This window comes from Fukomys damarensis, unplaced genomic scaffold (genome assembly GCF_012274545.1).
Source record: "Fukomys damarensis isolate Sample0158 unplaced genomic scaffold, DMR_v1.0_HiC HiC_scaffold_34, whole genome shotgun sequence".
Taxonomy (NCBI): domain Eukaryota; kingdom Metazoa; phylum Chordata; class Mammalia; order Rodentia; family Bathyergidae; genus Fukomys; species Fukomys damarensis.
In genome coordinates, this window is record NW_022900946.1 from 3,081,533 (window position 1) to 3,098,297 (window position 16,765).

General features: G+C 45.8%; 1 long non-coding RNA gene across 2 annotated transcripts; it reads right to left on the reverse strand.

Annotated features, from left to right (window-relative positions):
* Positions 1-1,548: 1,548 nt before the first annotated feature.
* LOC104861874 lies at positions 1,549-8,889 on the reverse strand. 2 transcript variants are annotated; one of them, XR_002025325.1, is made up of 4 exons: positions 8,745-8,889; positions 2,650-2,755; positions 2,191-2,425; positions 1,549-1,738 (listed from the first exon to the last, which is right to left on the reverse strand). It is a non-coding gene; the product is annotated as an uncharacterized LOC104861874 (long non-coding RNA). The 2 variants fall into 2 exon arrangements; XR_780140.2 differs by lacking the exon at positions 1,549-1,738 and having other exon boundaries at positions 1,960-2,425.
* Between the last annotated feature and the right edge of the window lie 7,876 nt (positions 8,890-16,765).

The following is a 16,765-nucleotide window of genomic DNA, read 5'->3' on the forward strand; positions in this document are numbered from 1 at the left end:
CAATTCAGTACTAACAAAACAACTTGGTTAAAATAATAGCCAAGAGATTTGGTAGACACTTTATCAAAGAAGATACATGGGCACAGTGTGTAAACCCAAGAGAACAGGCTCACCATTTCTCACTGTGGAAACCGAAAGCAAAATGAAAGTGAAACCCAACCACTGGAATGGCTAAAACTAAAGGCACAAGTTGATACTTGGGGACTGGGAAGGGTCCTGGTGGTGAGACTAAAGAAAGGCAGTTGGACAAGATCAATGCACGTATAGAAATATCACCTCAAATCCCATTATTTTGTATAATTAATGTATTGATAAAAATAATAATGATAAAAAGATTGGCCTTACCAAGGAAGTGGAACACATCCAAGTCACAAATACTTTTGGTGAGAGTACAAAGCTGTATGAATTTTAAGATTGTTTTCTCCAGACCTGTGAAGAGTGCACTGGTATGTAGATTGGATTTCCATGATCTTAGATCATTCTGGAAGTCAGGCTATTTCTCTGTAATGATCCTGGAATAGGGAACATCTTTCCATATGCTAAGGTCCTCTTTGCTTTCCTTTTTCAGCATACTGTATTCTTCATTGTAGAGAATTTTTACTTTCTCGGGTTAATTCCTAAATATTTTTTTTTTGGTGCTATTGTGAAAGGTATTTTTCCCTAATTTTTTCTTAGTGGGATTATTATTAGTAAAGAGAAAGGCTATTGATTTTTTATGTGCTAATTTTGTGTCTTGCTACATTGCTGAACTTGGTTATTAATCCCAAGGGTCATTTGGTAGATTTTTCTTGACTCTTCTATGTAGAACATGATGACATTTGCTATAATGATAATTTTATTTCTTCCCTTTCTGTACTGCAAATTAAAACAACACTGAGATTTCATGTTACCCCAGAGAGAGTGGCTATCATCAGGATGTCAAATAATAATGAATGTCGGAGAGGAGGCAGGGAAAAAGAACCATTCTACATTGTTGGTGGGAGTGTAAACTAGTACAACCATTCTGGAAATCAGTACAGTGAGTCTTTTCTGAAACTAACAGTTCCATTCAGGACAGCTGTTGCCTTTCTAGGTATTCTCTAGAAAGAGTTATAGACATCACATTACAGTGTCACATGCACACCCATGTTTATAGTAGCATAATTCAGAATAGCTAAGTCTTGGGAGTGTCTTATATGCCCATCAACAGATCAATGAATATGTGATATTTACACAGAGCACGGCTCTGCTGTAAAGAGAGATAAACTTGAGGCGTTAGTAGGTAAATAGAAGCATCTTGAGACCATACTATTAAGTGAAATAAATTAGACACACAAGCTTAAATATCACATGGTTTCTCTGATACGAAAAATCCAATATTAAATGAAGAACAAAATACAAGATAGATAATAAGAAGTAGAGAGATAGATCTTTCCAAAATGAGAAGAAGATCAAGAGATGCAGGGAAGGAAGGAAGGAAGGGAAAAGGGACAAAAGATGGAATTAAGATGTGTTATGTGCCAACTCCCCACAGAGACTGCAGTCACTGTGTACTGCAAACTTGTGCTAATAAGAGGAGAACCTGTACCCGGCACGACCACTTTTAACCAGTCTGGCAACTTGAAAGTTAAAGATGGAGTCTTCAAATGGCCAAGCCATTTTTGTTCAAATCCTTAGGTGTATCCACAAGATAAGTGAAGGGAAATGGCACGGAGAGGTCTGTACCCGGATCTTCATGGTGGCTGAACTCACAATGGGCCTAATGAGAAAGAACAATGCAGCACCCCTAGCTGTAGCAGAGCCACGGAGTGGGCTGCCATTCAGCAATCAGCAAGGTGCAAAGCAAGACACATACACCAACATGGGCAGAATTTAAAGCAGTCATCCTGAGTTGAAGGAGACCAAACTGACAATCTCTATTGTCTGTGAATCTTTTTATAACAAAATGCAGAAAGTAAAGTCCAATCTACAGCAACAGGCCAGGCCACTAGGGAGTGGATGGATTGCAGAATGGCCCAAAGAAGCTTCTGAGGACTGTGGTTAGATTCACTGATGTGACTGTGGTGATGTTTTCATCGCTATATATGTGTAGCAAAGCTCAAATTGTAGGCATTAAATTGCACAGGTCCAACATATCAATGGTAACTCAATAAAGTTACGAAAAGACAACAGATACAAACACCACCCTCTCCATTGCTTGCCTGTCCATACCTCTTCAGGAGGTTCTTCCTATGAGGTGGAAGATTGGGCCCAGCTCCTTCAAATTTCCACGCTACCAGTGGACCAAGCCAAGCAGAAGATGCTTCTGTCCCAGTAGCTACAGCGAGAGCGCCCACGATCTTGGGCTCCGGAAACATGTCCTGGGAGTCAGCTTCCATCAGCTTGGTCAAAGCTGTTTTAGGGGCACCACTCTGGCACTGGGTAATAGGGTCAGAAGATTGGGGGTCTGCAGAGGAAAATGAGGATATGGCTATAAAGATATTCAGGAATGTATTCAACCCACCTAAAATTGAGAAGTCTCTGCTAACATTTTCCATCCCAGGATTCTAGGTGGATTTGGTGACTTTCACTATGCTGCCTCCCTGGGGGACTGTGGAGGGCTGGCTTCTCCCCTCAGTGCAGCTTTGGTGAGGAACCACCCTGGACAGGAGTAAACCCATAGCTCAGTACCTTGGCTCCAGACTCTAGAACTCCAAAATGACTTTAACTCCTCCACATTCAAAGGTCCTTAAACAAGTGAGGCTGAGGATAAACATCCGGCAAATATGGTGTTTCCCTAGAGCCATAAGATAAACAAATTAGAACACTGACTATTAATCACGCGGAGGTGCAAATCAAAGAGTGAGCGTGCCAGTCACTGATGAGGGCATGAACAACTTGGAGCTGCATACGTTGTGTGTGGTGTACAATGGCACAACAACTTGGAGCCATCTGAATGGATCCATCTCTGTCCTAGCAAAGACATTAAGGCTAGGAAACTACTTAGCAGGAAAAAGCAACCAAATGGCACCCAGAACAGGGATGAAACTCAATGAGTCTCCAAAAAAAAACTATAATTAGGGAAAGAAGAAATATATGTACCAAAAGTAGGCACTTTGTGATTCTATTTCCATGGTTTTCAAGAACAGGTAAAACTAAGAAGTCAGGAAATAGCTGCCTTTTAGGGAAGGGATGTTGCCTGAAGTGGGCATTATCAGTCACTTTCTCATCACTGGGATAAAATACCAGATGCTACAATTTAAGAGGAGAGATTTACTTTTAACCCGTGGTTTCAGTCCACAGTCAGCTGGCTCCAAAGTAGCAATGGCATGGAAGAAGGGAAAAGCAGAGGAAAGCTGTTCAACCCACGGCAGCCAAGAAGCAGAGACAGAGACCCAGGGACAGAGTACACTTTTCCAGGTTATGCCTCCAGCGACCCACCTCCAAGCAGGCCCCACCTAATAACAGCGCAGTCAGCGACGGAACTCATGCTTGGTGGATACACTGATGAGAACAGCAGCCCAGGTTCCTATCACCCTCCACACATCTAAGACGTCCACTTCCGGGACATTTTAGATCCAAAACATAGCAGGGCACGAGTGAACTTCAGAGCCCTGGAAATGCCGTCTGAGTGGTGTTTGGATGAGTGACGGCAAAACGTACACTTGTGATCTGTGTGTTATAGTGCATGCAGGTCACACTTCAAAGAAAACGCAGTGTATGTGTGAGTAGTAATAGCGAAGCAATTTTTATTACCGTGGTAGTTAACACTTGGTTAACTTCTTGCCTGAATTATCTTGACAAACCCTTACTTCAACCCTGAAAAGCACATATTTATGTTATCCTTGTTTCTGAGGCGAGAGAAGTGAGAATCAGAACGCAGCTGAGGTCGCACAGCTAATGAGATGCAAACTTGACTTTGGATTCTACGATCAATCCTAACCAAGGATGCTGGATTGAGGCCAAAAGTGCAACACCTGTGGGGCAGCTCCAGTGAGACTCCGCCAGGTGAGTACTGAGCACCCACAGCCCAAGCACCTGGTGAGCAGAAGGGCGGATGGAAAAGCAGCGATTCATTCTCACCACCATAGCCTCTTGTCTCTGGAGCTGCTGCGCAGTTGGATATGTTTGTTAGGTCAGAACATGGAGTCTGGAAGAAAGTTTGGGATTGTTTGGGATTTTTGGGGTCCTAGAGCATGCCTTAACAGCTCTTCATCAGGTCTGGGCAGTGCTATTGCTCATGGCAGCATTAAATCCACTGGAAAGTATCTGTAAGAACACAGGATGTGCCAGGACCAGCAGCCTTCACTCTGGAACCTGGAGAAAGGGAGTCACTGCAGCTCCTGCATGGGCCAGTTGGAATTGGACCCCCCGCTCCCCGAGCTGGCTCTTTGCCTACTCCTAGAAGCTCACAGAGCCGGCATCTGACAAGATTAAGATTTGATTTGACATCAAGATGGGGCACTGTTCAGGAACTCCATTGCTCCAAGCAACGGAGTAGCACTTATTGGTTTCAGAGGGGATGGAAAACAATTTGAGCAACTTCTGTTCTCTTCAGCCCAGACACACACCAGTGCTCTGTTGACTTAGGAGCAGCTGCTGACACCGAGCAGAGACAGGAGTGCTCTCTGAAATCCCTCTCTCATCTGTGTCCAGCACATCAAGGAAAACCTGCAAGCGCAGATCCGGCAAAACCCTTGGGGCACACCATCCTTCGCATTCAAGTCCTGGCTGCTTCTCTTGCGGGAGCAAAGAGAGCCTGGGAGATAGCACCAGCCCTTGAGCCTCAGGTAGATGAAAGGCAGTGTGTATATGAGGGATTTTTCTTTCAGGATATAGCTTAAGCTGTAGTGAAAGCTGAAAACTCTGGAGAAGCAAAGGCAGTGAAGAGGAACTCTAGAATGTTAACTGAGACTGAGTGCGAAGTAGGATGGGAAGCTTTACTGCAGGCAGGAAGAGGTACTGCTCTAACTTAACTTGTCTAAAGAGCCAAAGACACAAAATGCAAACAAAAACAAATAAAACGCACCTCGGTGCAGGCCAGAATTAATACCCAGGAAGTCTGAACCACTGAGATTTGGGGATAGCGGAAATTTCAGACTCAAGTGGAAATGAGTTTGGGTTGAAGACTCAGAGGTGCCAACAGGATGCCTAACCTTGAGGGTCAGCTCAGGGTGGGTGGGGTTTTAGCAGAAAATGGAACGGCGAGGGCAACCCTTCCAAGTCCCTGGACCGAGGCTTGGTTTCTGGGGTAATACATCTGGGCTGCTGTGAATCTGTCCGATCCTGCCTGTGTGCAGTCGCAGTCTGGAGGGATGGGCACGGACGTGTGCCCAGGCAGGGACTGAGAAGTGTGGCCACAGACAGGTGCGGGTCAAGCGAGCACCCTTGGCAGTGAGAGCAGGAGCTTTGACTGCTGGAGATGCGTGTGTGGGATTTATAAACATTCCAGGAAAAGGGGACAATAAAAACAATTATTTGATCCTGCAGAGAAACCGTAGCTGTCAGTGCAAGAAAAGTCTAGAGCATTGTTTCTAAAACTGAGAACCTATTACACTGAGAATACTTTAAAAATCAGTGTTTCCCTTTGTCCATGGAAGGTGCGTTTCAAGACCTTCAAGGGACACCCAAAAGCACGGTAGTCCTAAATGCCATATGCGTGATATTTTTTCCTCTCTCCCCTGTAATGTTGTACCAAACTGTCTGTGTACAAATATGGATCAAATTATCCGTCTTTCCACAATGTATACCCTTGTGTCTCCTCGGCACCCTTACTGTGAAGGTGCGTTTCAAGACCTTCAAGGGACACCCAAAAGCACGGTAGTCCTAAATGCCATATGCGCGATATTTTTTCCTCTCTCCCCTGCAATGTTGTACCAAACTGTCTGTGTACAAATATGGACCAAATTATCCGTCTTTCCATGATGTATACCCTTGTGTCTCCTCGGCACCCTTACTCTTGCCCTTTGCAATCATTATTAAGTAAAAGAAATAAAAAGTAAAATAAGTCTCTCGAACATAAGCAACGTGATACCACGGTGGGTGATCTGGTAAGTGAGGCGGCAGTCGCTAAAGGGTGAAGGGGACACAGCAGGGCACATCCAGGGCAAATACACCGGGCCAAGCCATGACTCACGCTCGGCGGAGTGGAGAGGAACAGGTACTTTTAGGATGCTCCTCAGAAGGCTGCACGGTTTAAGATGTATGAACCGTATATTTCTGGCATTTTCCAGTGAGTATTTTCAGTTCGGCAGTTGACGAGAGGTAGCCGTATGGGTCAGTGTCCCATTGCTCGGACAGAATGCACATGCACATCTGAAAGGGGAAGAGTCTACTGTGGTTTGTGCTTCAGAGGCTTCCAGCGATGGCTGCGGGCTCAGGGGCAGAGCATCACCGGAGGACAGCAAGGAAGCGGAAAACGCTGAACTGAGGGTGTAAAGAGCAAAGGGCCAACTGCAGTCCTCAGGCCTGGACCACCCCGACACACCCTGAAGTGTGCTTTCTAAGCTCTTAGGTGGCTCTCAAGCCACTTCACGTGACAATTAAGACTAACGTCGCAGTAAGTAACACTGTGGACAGCGATACCACAGATAGGCTTGGGAGAAGACATTAAAATCTTAGTATTTGTAAAGCCTTTCAACTACTTTTTGAAAATAGCTGTTAAAAATCAATTAATTTGTTTGCTTGTTGTTGCTGCTTAGCAGACATGCTCACTTCTTTAGTGACAGACCTCAATCTCCATTCGGGAAATTCCCACTCTCCCTCTGTGAGTAGGCCTAGCTAGGTTGCCACTTGTGGTTGTGCAGGTTGGGCACTGCACAAGAGTTCCTGGTGAAGGTTTATTGGAGGCCTGAAGTTGAGCCAGAGGCTGCTCATCAGCTTCTCACACTGTTAGAGGGCTGTGCCTGTGCCACAGAAGATATAGTTTTCTCTGACTTGCACCAATGCGCCAGCTACCCCGGTCAGGGTATCAGGCAAGACACCCTTGCTCTCCTTCAGCCAAGGATGGGACACAAGACGCATCATAAGCCAAGTAGAAGCTGAGCTGTTTGGACTTTGCACGTCGGCTTTGCAGGAGTTGCTTCGCCCCACTGAGCTCAGGCCACCCAGCCAGGGCCCGGTACAAAGACCTCCAGGGCGGAGAAAACTGGTACAGTATAGAAAAGTGGACGGCCTTGTTGCAGAAGAAGGGAGGCTGGTTCTGTAACGTAGGGGGTGCCAGCCCCTGGGCCGGAGAGTCGCACAGGCACACGGTGCTCGGGTGGAAGCATTTCCAAGTGGGCAGCAGCGGGAGCAAAGGAGGCAACGAATGTGAAAAATCACTGTGAAAATAACAGTACGATGAGTGAAACTCTCTTTTGTTTGTGAAACTAATGAAATCAGGACGCTGTTCCAGAATGTTGGGAAACAGCAGTTCAGTGGATGAAGTTCTGGGCCCTGGAATTAGCCCGTCCCTTCACATTCCCCACCTCCCAGCTGTGTGCCCAATGGCTACTTCCAGCTGCTCCCCCCTCTGTGCCTCCACGCCCACAGGTCCAGTGGAACTGGCTAGAGAAATGACCCCAGCTGGTCGTCTGATGTGTTAGCAGATGCCAGGCACTTACAAAAGAGCCTGGGACATAAGTACCAGTGAATGTTAACTATAAAATGCAGCGAAAATTTGACCTTCATTCCCAGAGAAACAGGACGTTCTTAGAAGGCTTTAAGAAAGGAAGAAACGTGGGCTGGTCCAAAGTTGTAATGATGGTTTTAGCCATTATGCTGAGAATAGATGAATTGGTTAAGTAGAAAAGGAAAGGCATAGATGAGTAGCAGCTGTGGCAGCTTAGAGCTGGGTAACAGGGGTCCTGGGCTCAGCTCCAGTTCCTCGAAACCACTTTCTGCTGCTCTAAACAAACAGAACGTGAGGCTAAAGCTGGTGGGAGAGCAAGCAGAAAAGGTATTCGGTGGCTACGTCTTCTGGGGTCAGAACTGCCAGCCATTCTGAGGAGGTCAGTCTCTTTTAGGAGGGCAAAGAAGAATCTTTGGATGGTTTTGAGTAGAATGATACGGTCAGACGTGCATTTTCCAAAGCTCCCAAGGGGCCTCTATAGAAGATGAATGGGAAGGAGATATTTAGAGAACCGGGGCCCAAAAACAAGGGTCACTGGATAGGGGGCTGGCAGGAGAATATTCTGATTATGGCATTAAGTTCTTGGGAATAAGAGCTAAGATAAAGACTACTTCTTGGTTCTCTCCGTGGTAGGTGGTGCCTCTAAAACAGACTTCAGGTTCTGGGATTGCAGAGGACTAAATTCACTACGACCTAGAGAAGTGCCATTACAGATCCAGTGGTCTTAAGCCAGTGCTGAAAAAATTATACGAGGCAAAAATAGTAAAACTTCATCAAAACCACTGGAAATAATTTCTAACTCCCACCTCTAAGCTGGAGATTATGTCCTACAGCAGCAGGGGGGCCCAAAATGACACAAACAGGCTTTGTTCAACGCTTGTACTACTTAAAAATGTGAATTAGTTGCTATGGAGATTTCACATTAACATTGAATTTTCTATAGCCTCCCCCAAAATCTGGGCAACCAGGTCAGGGCTCCATCCTCTTGGCGAAAATGAACCAAAGACAGAAAGTAATGGGACAGGATCCCCAGGCACTGCAAGTGTCCCATCTGCAAATTTTCCTGTCTCCCCAGTTTCGGAAGGCTTCCGGTCTACATCACCTGCAAAGGTAAACTCTGTCCACCTTCTGTGCTGAAGAAAGCACCGAGGCTGTGGTGAAGTGCTGTGCTCACCTGGATCCGGGTGTGAGGTCCGGAGGTGAGTTACCTATGCACCCCAATCGACACCCCCACTTTGTCCTGGGCACAGTCCTGCTGTTCTCCCTGGGGTCTCCGCCCACCTCTCACTTCCTCCCCTGCTCTGTGCATCACTTCTTCCCGGCTTCTAGGCCCTCAGCATAATTGGGTCTGAGCAGGCATTCCCTCTATAAATATTAATTTGGATATGCTTGGAGGACTCTGCTTCTTTTAGATGAATTGTTAACTAGCTTTCTAATTTGGAGCTTCTTGACAAGCAAAGCAAGATCTCTCTGCTGGCTGCTTCCTTCATTATGGGGGTGGGGGAAGGTGGAATTCATTGGAATCTGCAAGAGTTTATTTTGGGAGATGGGTTTTGCATGCCTGGCTCCCTGAACCTACAGGGACCCCAGACCCTTCTGAATGATCTCCATAGAACCAGCATGGGCGGAAGAAAGCCAGTACCCATTAGGAATGGCAACTGAGAGATCATAACTGGGATCTGGGCTCTGGCTCTGAGGAAAAGAGCGACCTTAGGCAGCTTCTTAACCTCTGTGAGCATCGATACTCTGCTCTGTAAAGGTGATAGTATAAGCAGTAGCAGGAATTAAATCAGGTACTGCATAGCTAGTTCTCAGAAAAGGACTATAATTAATGAGAAAAGAGGATTTCAGAGCAGCTTCAAGAAGTTGGTGCCTTCAGATTGCGCAAACTTCACTGACCAGACTGGGCTGGAATTTACAATCCTCCTGCCTCAGTGTCCTAGGTTATGGGATTATAGGTGTATGGCACCACACCCAGCCAGTGAACTTGCTTTGTATGCTGCCAAATACAAATGGACAGGTCAAGTTCCTTTTGCAGCAATAAGTTCAGCACATCCAGCTTTCTCAGAATGTACTCTCAGCAGGAGCAGCCCCTCCAAGCAACAACTAGTCAACCTTCATTGTTCAGTCCTTCAGCCCATGCTTTGCCCCAACTGCCAGTCAACTTCACTGCATGTGGATGCACTGTCAAGGAAGGGTGTTTTGACCACCAAATTCACTTTATAAGAGATCCATACCCTCATGTCTCCCAGAAAGCTAGACAACTGGAGCTCCCAGCCACAGGGCTCTGGCTGTGCTGAGACTGTGCCCCCAGACACCTCAGGGAGAAACTGGAGAGACGCCTGGCCTAGCCCAAAGGGTTGTCATCACTTCCATCTGGCCTCTGCTCCAGGAGCAGTTTCCATAATGTGCCCATAAATGTTTCCATGGAGGACTCTGCCCCTTCCTTGACCCAAGCCCAGAGAGGCATCAGGAAGGCATCTCACAAGGTAGAATGTCACTTTCCCCCTTACACCTGAAACCTGAACAAAAAAATGTACCATAGCCATACATACCCTGGCCTACTCCTTTTTTCAGTATTTGGGACTGAGCTACATTCCTATCTGTCTGTCTATCTATCTACTATCCATATCATCTGGTTGACAGGGTCTCCATTATAAATTGAAAATACCTCAAGTTGAAAATGCAGTTAGTACACCTGAACAAAAAAATGTACCATAGCCATACATACCCTGGCCTACTCCTTTTTTCAGTATTTGGGACTGAGCTACATTCCTATCTGTCTGTCTATCTATCTACTATCCATATCATCTGGTTGTTTATTGACAGGGTCTTGCTAAGTCACTAAATCACCCACAATGGGCTCAGATTTGTAGTCCTTCTGCCTCAGCCTCCAAGAGTACTGGAATTATAGTTATACACTACCTTGTCTGATTTCTATGTTTATCTTACAGGTGCTCAGAGCATTTAAATTAGCCTATAGGCAAAATTATTTAGTGGAAAAACTGACTTTATAATACAGCATCAAACATCTCATGTAGTTAACTCAGATCTGCATTGAAAGTAAAAAACAGAATAGTTGTATGAACACACTTTGATACCACTGTAAAGCTGAAAATTTGTAAGTGGAAACATAGTAAATCAGGATCATCTGCATTTCTAAGAAGGTTTGGCTCAAAAGTGAAATGGTAACCACCTTCACTCATCTTACAAGCTTTTGATATTCAAACAGACAAGACTTGGGGTTAGTTGTTCTCTGCTTTCATGGTGCTCAGCATATAGGAGGGGAGGAATAGATGGGTGGTGGATCGATGGATGACAGACAGACTGATGAATGGATAGAAGGTTGGATGGATGGATGGATACCACCAAATTCACTTTATAAGAGATCCATACCCTCATGTCTCCCAGAAAGCTAGACAACTGGAGCTCCCAGCCACAGGGCTCTGGCTGTGCTGAGACTGTGCCCCCAGACACCTCAGGGAGAAACTGGAGAGACGCCTGGCCTGGCCCAAAGGGTTGTCATCTCTTCCATCTGGCCTCTGCTCCAGGAGCAGTTTCCATAATGTGCCCATAAATGTTTCCATGGAGGACTCTGCCCCTTCCTTGACCCAAGCCCAGAGAGGCATCAGGAAGGCATCTCACAAGGTAGAATGTCACTTTCCCCCAGGTGTAGGATTAGTCACTGTCCTTAAGGCAACCAGGGAATCCAGCAAGAATGCCTGCTGGGCTATTCCAGTGCCCTGCACTGGGCTGCTCCGGTAGTCTCTTCCTGCCTGTCACGGTTAGACCTGCTCCTTCTACAGGGCCACAGGGCAACCTGGACTGGCTGTGCCCAAAGTCTCCAAAGTACTTCTCAGAGTAAGGGGTACAGTAAAATGCCTGCTGATGCTCTTTGACTTACCATGGGGCTACATCAAAGTAACCCATTATAAATTGAAAATACCTCAAGTTGAAAATGCAGTTAGTACACCTGAACAAAAAAATGTATCATAGCCATACATACCCTGGCCTACTCCTTTTATCAGTATTTGGGACTGAGCTACATTCCTATCTATCTGTCTATCTATCTACTATCCATATCATCTAGTTGTTTATTGACAGGGTCTTGCTAAGTCACTAAATCACCCACAATGGGCTCAGATTTGTAATCCTTCTGCCTCAGCCTCCAAGAGTACTGGAATTATAGTTAATTATAATTATACACTACCTTGTCTGATTCCTATGTTTATCTTACAGGTGCTCAGAGCATTTAAATTAGCCTATAGGCAAAATTATTTAGTGGAAAAACTGACTTTATAATACAGCATCAAACATCTCATGTAGTTAACTCAGATCTGCATTGAAAGTAAAAAACAGAATAGTTGTATGAACACACTTTGATACCACTGTAAAGCTGAAAATTTGTAAGTGGAAACATAGTAAATCAGGATCATCTGCATTTCTAAGAAGGTTTGGCTCAAAAGTGAAATGGTAACCACCTTCACTCATCTTACAAGCTTTTGATATTCAAACAGACAAGACTTGGGGTTAGTTGTTCTCTGCTTTCATGGTGCTCAGCATATAGGAGGGGAGGAATAGATGGGTGGTGGATCGATGGATGACAGACGGACTGATGAATGGATAGAGGTTGGATGGATGGATGGATGGGTGGATGGATGGATAGATGAAAAAATTCTCTATGACTGTTACTGCTAGCACCCCATAGCTGCATCTCTTCATATCCACAGATAGTTGCATCCTAGTTCCTGAACTCTTTTCCCAAAGACAGAGAGATTAAACAGCCCAGTCATTCCTTTGCACTGCCACCAGGCAACTGCATCTCATCTGTCTTCACCCAGTGGCTGACTCCAGACAGGCTCCTCAGAGCTCACTGGGCCTTCGAGTCCTCGCTCCCACTTGCTAAAGCTAATAAATCCCTGAGCCCCTGTACTAGGTTCTGAGCACAGCTGTGTTAGATAATTCCAGTTGTTATAACAACCCCTGTATCCCACAGATTTAGTCCGGTGGCATATTTCTTATTCTTGGCATGGTCCAGTGAACCAAGTTTTACTTGCAATGATTTGCAATCCACCTCCTGGCATCCTGAGGCTCAGCCTTCCATATACAAGTCCCATACTCATCCAAGCTTGATCCTTACCCCACTCCATCAGCACATCCAGTTAGATCTTTGGGTCTACCTCTAAAATATGCTTACCATGTTACATCTTTTCCCTTTATCATTTAGGTATAATTAACACAAAAAATTAGACAAATCTTATGTATTAAGTTCTATTCATTTTTACATGTAAATGCAACGATGTCACCACTCACAATAAGATACCCATTTCCAGCATCTTTGAATGGTCCTTTATGTCCCATCCTTGTAAGTATCCTTCTAAAAGTAACCACTATTGTGATCTCTGTTTTTGAATTGCACATTAATGTACTGGGTATGTATTCTTTTGCAAGGGCTGCTTTTGCTCAGCATTATCTGAGACCCACACATGCTGTCAGGTTATTCTGCAGCTTGTTTGCTTGCCCATTTTCCTGTTGATTGGCTTTTCATTTTCTTGCTTTGCTCTGATGTATTCTTCTTCATTGTTTTCCTCATAGGACATGAGTACTCATTTCTGTGGGGAAGAGGGTCTTGCCGGCTCTCGGGCTATGTGCAAGTTTAACTTTAGAAAATACTGTCAAGAAATTTAAAAACTGTTTATATCAATTTGTAATCCAACCATGTATAAGAGGCTCACTCACTTTTCCTCTTCACCATCACTTGGTATGACTGCTCTTTTCAACTTGAGCTCTCTGGGTGAGTGCAGAGAAAACCACAGCCTAGTGCTTGAGTTCCAGGCACCATCACTGGTTGCCCAGACAGCTGCAGTGGACTCAAAGCTGGCCTGCTCATTTTCTGCTCTTGTCACCCCCCTTCAATCCTGCTTCCATCCAGCATGCAGAGAATGCCACTTCTGTGCTGAAACCTCCCAGGGGCTCCTATCACTCTGTCCAATCTGTGTCTTGTCTCTATCTGCACCATCTAATTTGCAGACTTACCTGTGAGCTGTAAAACTCAGGAAAGTGTGAACATGTGGGCAACACACCTGCCTGTGCCCCGGCACACAGACCAGTGTGCTCACCTCGTCCATGCTCTGTCTTTGCCGAGTGGATCACTTCAGCCTGGGAGCTTGAGTTTGTGCGCCACAGAGCTGTTCTTTCAGCATTTTCTGTTGGTCTGTCTCTAAGCCACCACACCTCTCAGTGCTTCCCAAGTGAACTTGTGTAAGTGATTCTTAGGGACAAAAGGATCAGGCGCTCTCTTCTCTATCCAGGTTGGTCTGACTTGAATTGAGCTCTACAAGAAAAGACTCTGACCAAGAATAGACCAAGTCAACAACTTAGCATCCCAGCTGCCCTCCTTCAAATCTTTCTACTGTGTCTTCTGGGAATATTCACTGACTCCTCAGTTCAATCTTACTTTCTCTGAGCATGCCACTACCTGCTAAGTTTCTATCAAATCTACCTTCCAGGGAAGTCAGGGAATTGAGTTTTACTCTTCCCTTCCAGAGTCACCTGAGAGGGCAAGAAAAGTATTATTATTTTCTAAATTTTCCTTCCTTCTCAGGATAACCCAGAGGCCTTTGTTACCTGACCACAGCGCTGAGATAGGCTTCCAAGAATCATTCAACTCCAAGAGACGGTGTTGGGGAAAAAGAAGAAACAAAACTGTTTTTAGTGGTCTGAAAAGAATGAGGTCCTTTTCTAAGCAATTTCTAGTGGCTCAGAGGACAAACATGTCACAAAATGGGCAGGCTAAACACAGTGCATGGAAATTTAAACCATTCTGGGACAGCAGGGATTCTGGGTGGGTTGGGGGTGACCACAGAGGTGGGAAAACTCTGCACTTAGCAGTGCCCCTACTTTCTACCCCCATCTCTCTGTCTCTGTCCCTCTCGCTCTCCTGGTTTCTCTGTCTATCACTTTCTCCTTTTTTCTGCCTGGCACCACTCCCCACTACAAGCCCATATGGACCTAAACTTTACAGCGACAGAAATCATGCCTGCATCCTCCACACCACATGAAAGGAAAATCCCGAGTTCTCTCCAGGATCTTTCTTTCACATACGCATATACAAACAACACTACAAACAGACAAATTCACACAGCCATGGACGTATGCTGGTGCACATTTACATACAAACCCACACCCACTCACGGGCAGCATGGAGCAGCTGTCTGTCATTTACTCATTTCCGGTCTAGCTCTGTTTCTTTCCATTACTTAATACCTACCCAGCACCCCGAAATGACCAAGCTCTGAGTCTTCCTTCTGAGTGTTTCATTGTTTCTGCTTTGTCTTAAACATTCCTAGAACTCTCTTTTCTCAGAACCTTTCCTCTTCGCTTAGATTTCTATTTCCAGCCTCCTTGGACAGCCAGGTACACTCACACATGACTCCTCTTTTGTCTTTGTTCTTCTCCACGCTTCTGAGAGATGCCAGCCATTGCATTCTCACCCTTTCAAGCTGCAGAGAGGAGCTCCTTGTACCCTTTCCTCCATGTGGTTTTCCCCAGGGGGATCACGCTCCCTGGTGACATAAACCAGACGCTGCAGGGCATCACCATGTCCAACGGCCCTGGTTTCTTTCCTCAGTCATCTCCTCCCCACCTGGATGAGCAGCACATGAGCACAGCCGGGGTCCACTGCAGTAAACCGGGGACCCCAAGAACTGGGTTAGAACAGTTGGATTCTTGCTCCAAGACCGAGTGCGTACCTCCAAGGATCTAGGTGGCTTCGTCTGCAGTTGGAGGACAGCACCGTACTTGTTCTTCGGATGTGCGATGGCTTAGGCTTATCATTTTTGCCCACTCTTCATTGACTGAGAAAACCTTAAATGGTAAAGACATTTGTTTTTTTTGTTTTTTTTGTTTTTTTACAGAAGATCTATAAATATCTCTCTGGGTTCAGGCAGCAAGAAATCATCAAGGACAAAGGTCACAAACTGTACATTGAATTAATCGCCCACCCAACTGCATTCACCCAGCCAGCCACCCACCACCTACCCTTCTACTGTCCATCACTCACTTCTTTTCCTCTTTTGGCATCCGAGTCACTGCCCTCATTGTCTTTACCCTGCACTTCTGTAGCAGGTTTCCAGCCTCTCTCCTTTCAATCCTTGCCCGCCTTCCTTTAATCAACTTTTTGCCTAGCAGCTATAGCAACATTTTAAAAATGAAAACCAATGCTTGCCACCTTGCCTGAGGCCCTCCCATGAATCCCGCTGTTCTTAGGCTGTAGCCCAAATTTCTCACTGATTTCTAGGTTCTGAGTGACCTGCCCCGTTGCTCCTGGCTCCCTCTTCTGACAGCTCAGGGCATCGGTCCCAGTCTGCTTTAGCCACACGGGTATTCTCAGGGCCGTCAATACATGTAGGTATTTGTCCAAGATGTTTCCTTGGCTGCTTAGATTTCTGTTTCACAAGCAACACTGCCTAGTCGAGCTACAAAAGCCAGAGCATTAACTCAGCAGCAAGCACACCCCAATGAGGCCTGGCCTTGCTGGGCAACTTTATCAATTCTGACCACGCACAAGCCTCCCCGTTTCCTCTTCCCACTGCCCTAAGTTCATTCAGTCAGATGATGACACCACTTGGTACAAATTCAAGTCACACTAATATTTCAGCTCAGAGATCAATAGACTAGGCATATCCGTAAGATGTGTGATGTTATAACTTCCCAATGTCAGTAGTGATGCCTGTAACTAGTCTCCAAGATGGACAGCAAACCTTTCTAGCAGTTGACTTTTCTTCTAATAGTAGTGGGTTCGCCGTGACCTGGTGAAACCAGCTCATATTCCATGTCCTTAAAATGCATCTCCTCCGCCTCCTGACTTCAGAACTCCATTGCAAACTCCAGCTGCATGTCAAGCTTGTGATGTCATCGCTAGGCAACAGCAAGAGCTCCTGACTCCTCCTAACCACCGTTCCTGCAAAATCTCGGGTCACGTGGGTATTCAGCCCAGCACGCAGGCCATTCAGCTGATGCCAACTTACGAACTGTGAGCACCCAGATCCTCCCAAGCTCCCCAGGCCCTGCCTCAGCCAAAGGCCTCCCTTGGCCAGGCTTGATGGCTGAGACCTCTGTGACGGAAGCGGGAGTGCGTTTTGCCTCCTAGTCCTGGGAATGGAGCACATGGGAAATCAGAAATGGCGGATGAGA